We start from the raw sequence: 11,611 nt of genomic DNA on the forward strand, positions 1-11,611 counted from the left end.
CATCCATTGGGTTCGCAAAACTATAAATATTTTTTTAAAAATAATTTTTAATGTGATTTTAATGAAAGTTTACAAAAAACTGGGATTTCCATTCATTCATTGTTGCACAGTTTCCTCCCTACCCCTTCTGCTGTTCACCTTTCTCTTTAAAAAATTCATTCATTTATTGCTGCACAGTTTCCTCCCTCCCACCTCTACCCTAGTCCACTTTGGTATACATCACTTATTCTGAACTGTTGTCATGCAAATAATTTATAATCACATCTTTATGAGAGGAACAGCCCATTTTTTCTACCATGGAGTGGGTGGTGGATTTGAACCTCCAATTTTGCAGCCCAATACATGATGCATTGTCACTACAGCTCCCAGTGCCTGACTGAAGGCATGATATTTTCAGTTACCTTATATGCATGGGAAAGCTGTTATAAAAAGAGCAAGGGCTACATGGGGACGGCCATATCTGACCTTTACCACCTTCACAAAGGGGAGCTGTCTCTGTCAACATCATCAACAACACAAAACCAATTCTTCTGAGATGTTCCCCATGCTCCTATTCTTTCTACTCATCTCCACACCAATCTTAACTGCTTTACTGGATCCAAAATCCAATGTGATCACCAACAGACCACAAAGAACAATATTGGGGAAGTTAAAAGGTTATAAATCCAGATTAGTAACAGAATACAGGCAGAACAGCTTCTGAAATGTGTTCACAGGTGCCTCAGCCTTGAGTGTCACAAATTTAGGCCAGTGTTACAAAGCTCTCAGTCCTGCTAATATTGAATCTCCTCTACCCCTCAGTCCTCCCACAAACTTGTGCAAAAAAGGCTCTTAGCTATGGTTCAGTGGTGTAGCAGTCTCTAGGTCTACTCCATCTCATATCAGGTCTCTGGTTGTCTACTGTGGCTGCTGTCGCTCTTACTCCTGTAGGCCCTGGGCTGGCTGGCACGAGAGTCTATAGTCCGGAAGGACACATTACATTCTCTTGCTGCTGCTGCTGCTGCTGCTGCTGCTACTACTACTACTACTACTACTACTACTACTACTACTACTACTGCTTTGCTGATGGTGAAAATCTTCCAATTCTGCTGCTTCTGTTGTTGTTATGTGCCATCAAGCCACTTGCAACTCATAGTGACCCTATGTACAACAGCTCTGAACATTGCTCTATTTTGAGCCAACCTCATTGTCTCTGACACACATACCCCCGTTACCCCAGTCATTGAGTCAATCCATCTCACCAACGGTCTTCTCTTGTACTACCCCTCCACCTTTCCAAGTGTGATATACCTCTCCAAGGACTGGTCCCTCCTTCCTACATACCCAAAGTGTGTCAGATGGAGCTTCAGAATCCTTACCTCCAAGGAACAAACTGCTTTCATCCTCTTTACGATGATCCTGATCTCCTAGCAGTCCATGATATAGTCAGTGATCTTCTCTAGCACCACAACTCCAAGGCACCAATTCTCCTTCTATTATTCTAGTCATTGTCCAGCTTTCTGATGGATAGCAAGTAATTGCAAAGACCAGGCCTGGGTCAGGTGCACCTTAATCTCCAGACTCATATCATTGCTCTTCAGTACTCTAGAAAGGTCCCTGACAGCAGATTCATTTTTTATTTCCGGACTGCTGGTGCCAAGAGGGTTGATTGTGGATGCAAGCAAACTGAAGTTGTTAGCAATCTCAGTCTCTTCACTGTCTATCATGATACTGCCATGGCCTAGTGGTGAGAATCTTTGTTTTCTTGGTGTTGAGCTTTAATCCATACTGGAGGCTGCAGTCTTTGACTTTCTGCAGCAAATGGCTCAGGTCCTCCTCAGTTTTAGCATGCAAGGTTGTGTCATCTGCATAACAGGTTGTTGATGAGTCTTCCCTCCAAACCTGATGCCACATTCCTCCTCATAGAGCCCAGCCTCCTGGATGATCTGTTCCATGTATAGATTGAAAAAGGTATCAAGATAGGATGCATCCCTGGCATACAAATTTCCTGGTTGAACCATGCAGTGTTTCTTTGCTCCATGCTGATGATTGCCTCCTGGTCCACGTATAAGTTTCACACAAGCCAAATAAAGTGTTCTGGGATTCCCATTCTTCTCAGAGTTAGCTGCAGTTTAAGATCATACAGTCAAATGCCTTTGCATAGTATATGAACACAGAAAGACATTCCTCTGATACTCTCTGCTTTCATCCAAGATCCATATAACATTGACTATCACATCCCTAGTGATAAAAAGCCTCTTCTAAATCCAGCCTGCAAATCTGGCAGTTCTCTTGATGTGCTGTTCCAGTCATTTTTGGATAATTTTGTTATTAAGGCATTTTGATAACATCTTCTATTTCCTTGAGTCTTCAAACCAATGAAGATCTAATCAAGATATTTGGAAGAAGGAGTGGCATCCACTTCCTAAACAACACACTTCTGGAAGGAAACTCTATGAACTTTGATAAATGTCGATGATTGTAGAGGTGCTTCAGGCCTTTTGTTCATGGGGTTGCTATGAGTTGTGCTCAACTTGAAGACAATCAGCAACAACAACAACAACCAAGATGTACTAATAATAATGGGTGACTGAAAGTTGGGAACAGTGGCTAAGAAAAACATTTGGAATATCAAGTCCTTAATATCACAGCTGCATGTTATTGTTGTTGTTGTTGTTGTTGTTGTTAAGTGCCATTGAGTTGCAGGCAACTCACAGCGACCCTATGAAGGAAAGTCCTCAACGCTTGTGTGTCTTTCATCCTCTCTCCAGGTTCATAGGGTTTCCGGAGGCAAGCTATTATGGAAGTGGATGCCACTCCTGCTTCCAAGCTTGTTTTGAATGGAGAGCTCCACCCCACTCTGTCCGCCTTGGGTAACCAACCATTAACGCATTTGACACATCAGCATCACAGTGTTCAGCCTCACAGCAACCACAAGTTACCGCTGTACGGCAAGTGGACACACCAGGGCTATACGAATTAGAGGAATGTTTGAACAAAAATAATGAAAGACAGTCCCGAGGGCTGTGGATTAAAAGTTACCCACCTTTTGGCTTGGTAACATCACTTTCTGTCCACTGGGCCAACTGATCACTCTCTATATTGATATTATTGTTGTTAATATCACAGCTGCATAATGTATAAAAAAGACCAAAGAAAAAATCTATGTCTTTAAATGTTATTGTTGGAGAAACATATTTAATACACCATGGACTTCTGGAAAAACAAACAAAAATAAAGCAGGCTTGCAAGAATTCTGCACAGCTAGAATACTCTGTAGACATAAGGATAGTGAGGCTTCATCTCACAAACTTTGGACCTGTGATGAGAAAAGACGAGTCCCTGGGAAAGGACATCATGCCTGGTAGAGTCAGAGAAAAAGAGGAATGAGGTTGTTTGACACAGTGACTCCAACAATGAGTTCACTCAAAAGCAGGGATTGTGGGGACTGATGCAGGACCTGGCAATGTTAGAGTCTGTTGCTCGTGACATCAATGAGCCAGAATGGACTCCATGACACCTAACAACAGCAACAACTGTGCAGTGAAAATCTGTGATGCTAATAAAACAATTAATGTACTGAAAAGATTTATGTACTGTTAAGAGGCAAGATAAAAGATCTAAGAGGAAAGATAACAGTGGTTCTGACAGCTCTGTGACAAATGTGGGAAAGGAGTGTCTGAAAGGAATATATGATTAGGCATAATATGCATAACAATTAACAACCTGGAATAAGCCATGCATTACAAAGTAACTTCAAGGAGGGGGGAAGAAGAGAGAGAAAGGAAAATGTCCATCAATGAATGAGTGAAAACCCAAACTTTCTATAGACTTTCATTAAAATCACAGTAAAAAGACACTTTCTTCCCCCCACCCAGGGATAAATTTATTAACTGATTGCAACAAGAAAAGTGGAAATACTCAAAAAACGGACACCACTCCCACCAGCAGCAAGCAGGGTGAGGAAGGACGGTCCAGGTGGAGGCTCAGGATGTTTGTTCTCCATGTGTCCCAGCGGAGGGGTTGGTCCACTCAGCTGAGAGTCCTGAGATGCCTCACCAGGGAAGAAGCCTAAGGTCTCAGCCAATGGAGAGAAAACTCAACAGCCTGAGGCCAGGCCCGAGGCAAGGTGAATAAAGGGCACCTAGAATGTGACACACACACACATACATCAAGACTGGCATCACCATGGAGGTGTCATGGGCTGAGGATTCTGTAGATAGGACATCACCACGGCCTAGATGGACAGCATGAAACTCCTCATCATCTCTTTGGTATCCTCTGAGCTCCGGGAATTGGCGAAGCTGATGAAGGAACAGTAGACAGCTACCCAAGCACACCACTTCAGCTTGAGCATCAGACCACACATGCTGAAGATCATGCCGAGTAGGTTCATGTAGTCCGGTGTCGGGTCATCCAAGGCTGGGTTACACTCATTCGGAGGCGGCTTGTACCTAAGCACTTTGGCCTCTGTGGGTCCAATATACTGTTCGCAGACATAGCTAGTCAAAGGCCCGACGCGCCACTAAAAAGACACTTAAAAACAGTTAAAAAAATTAGATTCGACATTTTTATAAAGAAAATTGTTTTTCTCCATTTAATTCTGTTTGTGAAGAGGTCCTGTTGCTACTTTGGGCATATAGCCAGGAGGAGAAGGATATCATGCTTGGAAAGGCAGAAGGAAGGTGGAGAACAGAAAGATTCTAAATCAGGCAGATTGACACAGTGAATGCAGCAATAGGCTCCAGTGTGTCAGAGATTGTGAAGATGGCACAGGATAGGACAGGGTACAGGTCTGTTCAGAGCATCACTATGAGTCATACTCAACTTGATGGCACCTAACAACAACAGTTGCACATTTGTTGTTGTTGTTGATGTTGATGTTGATACACCCATTGAGTCACCTCATAGTGATCTGTGTACATTAGCTCTGAAATCTGCTCTATCCTGAGCCAATCTCATTGTCTCTGACAGACCTAATCCCATTTCTCCAGTCACTGAGTCAGTCCATCTCATCCTGACTCTTTCTCTCCTGCACCATCCCTCCACCCTTCCAAGTATGATGTCCTTCTTCAAGAACTTGTCCCTCCTGGCCACATGCCCAAAGTATGTGAGATGGACCCTCAAAATCCCTGCCTCCAGGGAGAAGCTTGATTTCACCCTCTCCAGGACAGACCTGTTTGTTCTCCTAACAGTCCAAGTATGTTCAGCACTCTTCTTCAGTACCACAACTCAAAGGCATTGATCCTTTTTCTATAATCCTTAGTTAGTCTAGCTCTCACATTCACGTAATAGTAAAGACCATGGCCTGGATCTCCAGACTGACATCGTTGCTCTTCAGTATTCAGTATTCTAAAGAGTATTCTAAAAAGTCTGACAGCAGACTTTCCCAATGCAATTCTTCTTTTGATGTCCTGACTGCTGGTGTCAAGACTGTTTGTTGATTGTTGAACCAGGCAAACTGAAGTTACCAACAATTTCAATCTCTTTTCCATTTATCATGAAGCTGCCATTGACCTACTGCTGAGAATCTTTGTTTTCTCGATGTTGAGCTTCTGTCTGTACTGAAGACTACAGTCCTTGGCCTTCTGCAGTATATACCTCATGTTTTCCTCAGTTTCAGCAAGCAAGGTTGTATCCTCTGCATAATTCACATTGATGAGTCTTCCTCCAATCCTGATGCCACTTTCCTCCTTACAGAGTCCAGCCTCCTGAATGATCTATTCTGCATATATATTCCTGATCCTGAACTATACAGTGTTTCCCTGCTCTGTTCTGACTATGGCTTCCTGGTCCAAGTATAGGTTTAGCATGAGCACAGTTACATATTCTGGGATTCCCATTCTCCCCAAGGCTAGCCACAATGTGTTGTGATCCACAACAAATGACTTTGCATAGTCAATGAAACACAGACATTCCTCTGGTACACTCTGCTTTTGGCCAAGATCCATCTAACCTTGGCTATGATGTCCCTAGTAGCACTACAGCCTCTTCTAAACCCAGGTTGCACATCAGGCAGTTCTCTGCTGAGGTACTGTTTCAGTAATTTTTTTTTATAATCTTCAGTAGGATATTGCTTGCATGTCATATTAGTGATATTGTTTGATAATTTCTACACTAGTTAGCTACAGCATGCAGGACCCCTTAAGCTCAAGCAGAAGGGAGCAGGACAGCTCAAGTGAGGCAGAGATGACAGTTCTGGAAGGGAGCAACAGGATTCCTGGTTTCCCATTCAGGTACTTTGGGGGAATCACTGCAGTCTAGCTACATCATGGACCAATAAGGGAGCTCAAAAATACAGGTCCTTCACAAAACATTGCCATACTCTGAGTCACTATAACCTAACAGCTACTAAGAAAAGACTCATGTAATGTCAAGAAAACAACCGCCTGCTTCAGTCACCATGAAAAAGCAAAATAACACTTCTCCTAAAAAAGCAGACCCAATGAATACCCCAAATAGGACTAGAGGAAATATGTTGATGTGGAGTTATTTGAACAGCTACAGAAGAAGATGCAAATGATGCAAGAAACAAATAAGAAAGCAATTATTCCAGAGACAAAAGTCCGGAAGAAATATATTGATGAGGAGCACCTTGAGCAGCTATGAAAGAAAATACAAAAGATGGAAGAAAGAATCAACATATGAAAAACAATCAATGTAATTCATCACATTAACAAAGCAAAGAACAAGAACCACATTACCCTATCAATTGATGCAGAAAAGGCCTTTGACAAAATCCAACACCCTTTCCTGATTAAAACACTCCATGAAATGGGATTAGAGGGTAATTTCTTCAACCTAGTAAAAAGTGTATACTCAAACCTGAGAGCCAACATTGTTCTCAGTGGAGAGAGATTAAAGGCATTTCCCTTGAGAACAAGGATGCCCACTATCACCTCTTCTATTCAATATTGTATTGGAAGTCTTAGCAATAGCAATAAGACAAGAGAAGGAAATAAGAGGTATCCAAATTGGCAAAGAGGAGCTAAAACTATCTCTCTATGTAGATGATATGATAGTATACTTAGAAAACCCCAAAGACACAGCAAGCAAACTACTTACCAATTCAGCAAAGTGGCAGTATACACAATCAACATACTAAAATCAATTGGATTTCTCTACAGTGACAAAGTGAACACAGAACTGGAGCTGAGAAAACAATACCTTTCACAATAGCAAATCACAGGATTAAATACTTAGGAGTAAACCTAACAAGAAGCACAAAGGATCAATTCAAAGAAAATTACAAAACATTATTACAAGAAACAAAAAGACACCTGCTGGAGAAGGAGGCACATCTTCTCTTGTACCAGTCAGATCCAATCTGATGGTACATACAAAAATAATAATTTTTTTAAAAAAGAAACAAAAAGAGATCTGGAGAAGTGAATGAGAATACCCCTTGCTCATGGACAGGAAGACTCAATATTGTAAAAATGCCGATTCTACCAAAGGCAATGTACACGTTCTATACAATCCCAATACAAATACTAAGTCCATTCTTCAATAAGATGGAAAAGGCAATCTCCAAATTCAATTGTAATGAAAGAGAACAATCCCCCCGCCCAAATAAGCAGAGCACTCCTTAAAAAAAAACAAAAAAATACAACAAGGTAGGAGGCATTTCACTCCCTGATTTCTAATTCTACTACACTGCCATGGTGGTCAAGACAGCGTGGTACTGACACAATGACAGAAACACAAATCAATGGAACAGAATTGAGAACCCAGAAATCAGCCTATCTACCTATGGTCAACTGATATTTTACAAGGAGATGAAATCAATTAAGTGGGGAAATGACTGCCTTTTTAACAAATAGTGCTGGGAAAAAATGGAAAACTATCTTCAGGAAACTCAAGTAAGATCCACACCTCACTCCATATACAAAAAAACAATTCAAAGTGGATTATGGACATAGGACTAAAATCAAGGACTATAAACTTCATTTAAAAAAGGTTGGAAGAACTCTAGAAGTCCTAATCCACAACATAGTCTTCCAAGCATCCTGGAAAATCTACAACCAGGAGAGGATAAAATAGATGAATGGGACCTTCTTTTTTTTTAAATTATTTTATTTTTTTAATAATTTTAATGAACATTTACAGAGAATTTGGATTTCCATTCATTCATTGCTGCACTTCTCTCCCCACCCAGCCCTCTCCCCCTAGCCCCCCAGTTCACTCCTCTCTTTCAAAAGTAAAAGAAAGACTCCCTCCCTGGTACACAATCCCCCAATGGGACCTTCTAAGAATCAAACCCCTATGCATATCCAAAAACTTCTCCAACAAGGTAAAAAAGAAAGCCACAGATTGTGAAAAAATACTTGGTGATGACATGTCAGACAAGGGACTTATATCTACAATTTATAAAATACTTGAGCACCACAACAAGATAAAGGTAAAAAACCCAGTTGAAAATGGTCACAGGATATGAACAGACACTTCACCAAAGAAGACATTCAGACATTCAGATGGCCAACAAGCATATGAAGAAATGTTCAAAATCTCTAAGAGAGATGCAAATCAAAACAACTATGAGATATTATCTCACCCCAATAAGAATAGCAAAATTTAATAGAACAACAAATATCAAATGCTGGCGAGATTGTGGAGAAACTGGAACCCTTATTCACTGTTGCTGGGATTGTAAAATGGTGCAACCACTGTGGAAGCCTGTATGTCACTTTCTCAAAAAGTTGCAAATAGAAATACCATTTGACCCAGCAATTCCACTACTGGTAATTTAAAGAAACCATAACCACCACCCAAGCAGATATATGCACACTCATGTTTATTGCAGTTTTGTTCACAATAGCAAAAAGCTGGAAACAACTCAAGTGTCCATCAACAAACGAATGGATAGAGAAGCTGTGGTATATTCACACAATGGAATACTTTGCAGCATTGAAAAACAAGGAACTCATGAAATATTATGCAAAATGAATGAGTGACCCTGGAGGACATTATTCTGAGTGAAATATCTCAGTCACAGAAGGACAAATATTGCACAGGGCCACTGTTGTAAAACAGGACTGACATCAGGGTTTAGGGAAGCATTGAAACAGATGAGGGAGAGAACTGTTTAAAAGGGATATATGTTGGGTATTATTGTCATGACAGGAGTCCAGAATGAAGGCTGCACAGTGGAGTGGACTTGGGAGGGATTGCATAACAACGAAAGAGTTTTACTTTTCAAGGAGAAGAGTGAATTGGGGTGGGCAGGGTAGGCAGGGAGAAAAGTGCAACAATGAATGAATGGAAGAAAACTCTAAATCTCTATACACTTTCATTAAAATTAATTTTAAAAAGGGGTGAAAAGATAGAAGAAAGAATTGATAGTATAGAAAAAGAGGTAAAAGAACTTAAAAAATCATCACAAGACAGAGAGGGGACAGCCAACATAGTACTGGAAATAACAGAAAAACATGAAAACACAATTCAGAATGCTAAGATTGAAATGCAGAAGTGTCCAGCACACTGGTAGGACAAAAAAGTAGAACTGAAAAGATGGAACAGAGAGTCAGAGAGCTGAAAAACAAGAGCCTCACTGAAAACATACTAGAAGAAAAATCAGAGATAAGATATAAAGAAGATATTAAGAATTATATGGGATGACATCAAAAGGAATAACCTACATATGATTGGAATTCAAGAACAGGGGAGTGACAGGGAAATCACTGAGAAAATTGTGGAAAAAGCACTAGGAAAAAACTTCCCAGGTATTTTGAAGAATGAAATAATGCACATTCAAGAAGCACAGCAAACACCAAATAGGTTAAACCCAAAACTAAAAACATCAAGACACATCGTAGTCAAATTCTCCAAATTAAAATATTAGGATAGAATTCTAAAAGCAGCACAAGAAAAACAAAGAGTCGCCTACAAAAGGGAAACAATTAGATTAAGTTCTGATTTCTCAGCAGAAACCATGGAAGCTAGAAGACAATGGATGGCATATACAGAAATTTGAAAGAAAATAACTGCCAGCCAGGGATCCAATACCCAGCAAAGCTCTCCATCATATGGGAAGGAGAAATTAGATCCTTTGTAGAAAGAAAGAACTTAAGGAGTTTTTTTTAAAATAAGACCAAAACTACTACAAGAAATGTTAAAGGAAGTTCTTCACACAGAGACACCAAAGGAAAGTGCATGGACCATAATAACCAGAAACAACAGAAAAAGAACCGGCAAAATGGCAAAAGTAAAACCTGGGCTGACAATAAGCACACTTAATTTGAATGGACTAAACATACCCATTAAGAGAAAAAGAATAGCAGAATGGATAAAAACCCAAATCCCATCAATATGTTGCCTACAACAGATACATCTAAAAAAAGAAGAGAAAGACTCAAAATCAAAAGGCTGGAAAAAATTATACCAAGCAAATGGCTTGGCAATACTAATCTCTGATAAAATAGATTGCAGAATGCAAATCAGCATAAAAGATAAGAAAAGGCATTAAGACATCAAGAAGACATAACCTTGGTCAACGTTTATGCACCAAATGATGTTGTTGTTGTTGTTGTTGTTGTTGTTATGTGCTGTCGAGTCGTTTGCGACTCATAGCGACCCTATGTACGACAGCCCTAAACCCTGCTCTATTCTGTGCCAACTGCATTGCCTCTGACACACCCATCCCGATTACCCCAGTCACTGAATCAATCCACCTCAAAGAGGGTCTTCCCCTCTTGCGTTGTCCCTCTACCCTACCAAGAATGATGTCCCTCTCCAAGGACCTGTCTTTCCTTACAACATGTCCAAAGTATGTCAGACGAAGCCCCAGAATCCTTGCCTCCAAGGAGCAGCCTGATTTAACCCTCTCTAGGATGGATCTGTTTGTTTGCTTGGCAGTCCATGGAACATTCAACACTCTTCTCCAGCACCATAGCTCAAAGGCGTCAATTCTCCTTCTATCCTCCCTAGTCATTGTCCAACTCTCTGATGCATAACAAGTGATTGCAAAGCCCATAGCCTGTATCAGGCACACCTTAGTCTCCAGAGAGACACCATTGCTCTTGAGTACTTTAGAGAGGTCCCTAACAGCAGACTTTCCCATCTCAATACATTTTTTTATTTCCTGGCTGCTGGTGCCAAGAGTGTTGACCGTGGAGCCAAGCAAACTGAAGCTGTGAACAATCTCAATTTCTTCACCATCCATCCTGATGCTACCGATTGGTCCAGTGGTAAGAATCTTTGTCTTCTTGACACTGAGCCTCAGTCCATATTGAAGGCTGCAGTCCTTGACCCTCTGCAGTAAGTGCATGAGGTCCTCCTCAGTTTCATTGAGCAGGGTTGTGTCATCTGCATAATGCAGATTGTTGATAGATCTTCCACCAATCCTAACACCACACTTCTCCTCATAGAGCCCAGCCTCTCTGATAATCTGCTCTGCATACAGGTTGAAAAGGTATGGAGATAGGACACATCCCTGGCGTACACCCTTCTCAATTTTGAACCATGCGGTGTTACCCAAATGATAGACTACAGAAAACAACAGTTAACAGAACTGAAGAAAGAAATAGACAGCAACACAATAGTGATAGGAGATTTCAGCACATCACTATCACCAAAGGATAAGTCAATCCAAAAGAAACTCAACAAAGATGCAGAAGATCTAAACTATACAATC

The 11,611-nt window shown here is 40.8% G+C and overlaps 1 pseudogene; it reads right to left on the minus strand.

Annotated features, from left to right (window-relative positions):
* Positions 1-4,162: 4,162 nt before the first annotated feature.
* Positions 4,163-4,479, minus strand: LOC102873046 (annotated as a pseudogene).
* Positions 4,480-11,611: the final 7,132 nt, after the last annotated feature.

This window comes from Elephantulus edwardii, unplaced genomic scaffold (assembly GCF_000299155.1).
Source record: "Elephantulus edwardii isolate Elephantulus edwardi_28Jun2011 unplaced genomic scaffold, EleEdw1.0 scaffold00211, whole genome shotgun sequence".
Taxonomy (NCBI): domain Eukaryota; kingdom Metazoa; phylum Chordata; class Mammalia; order Macroscelidea; family Macroscelididae; genus Elephantulus; species Elephantulus edwardii.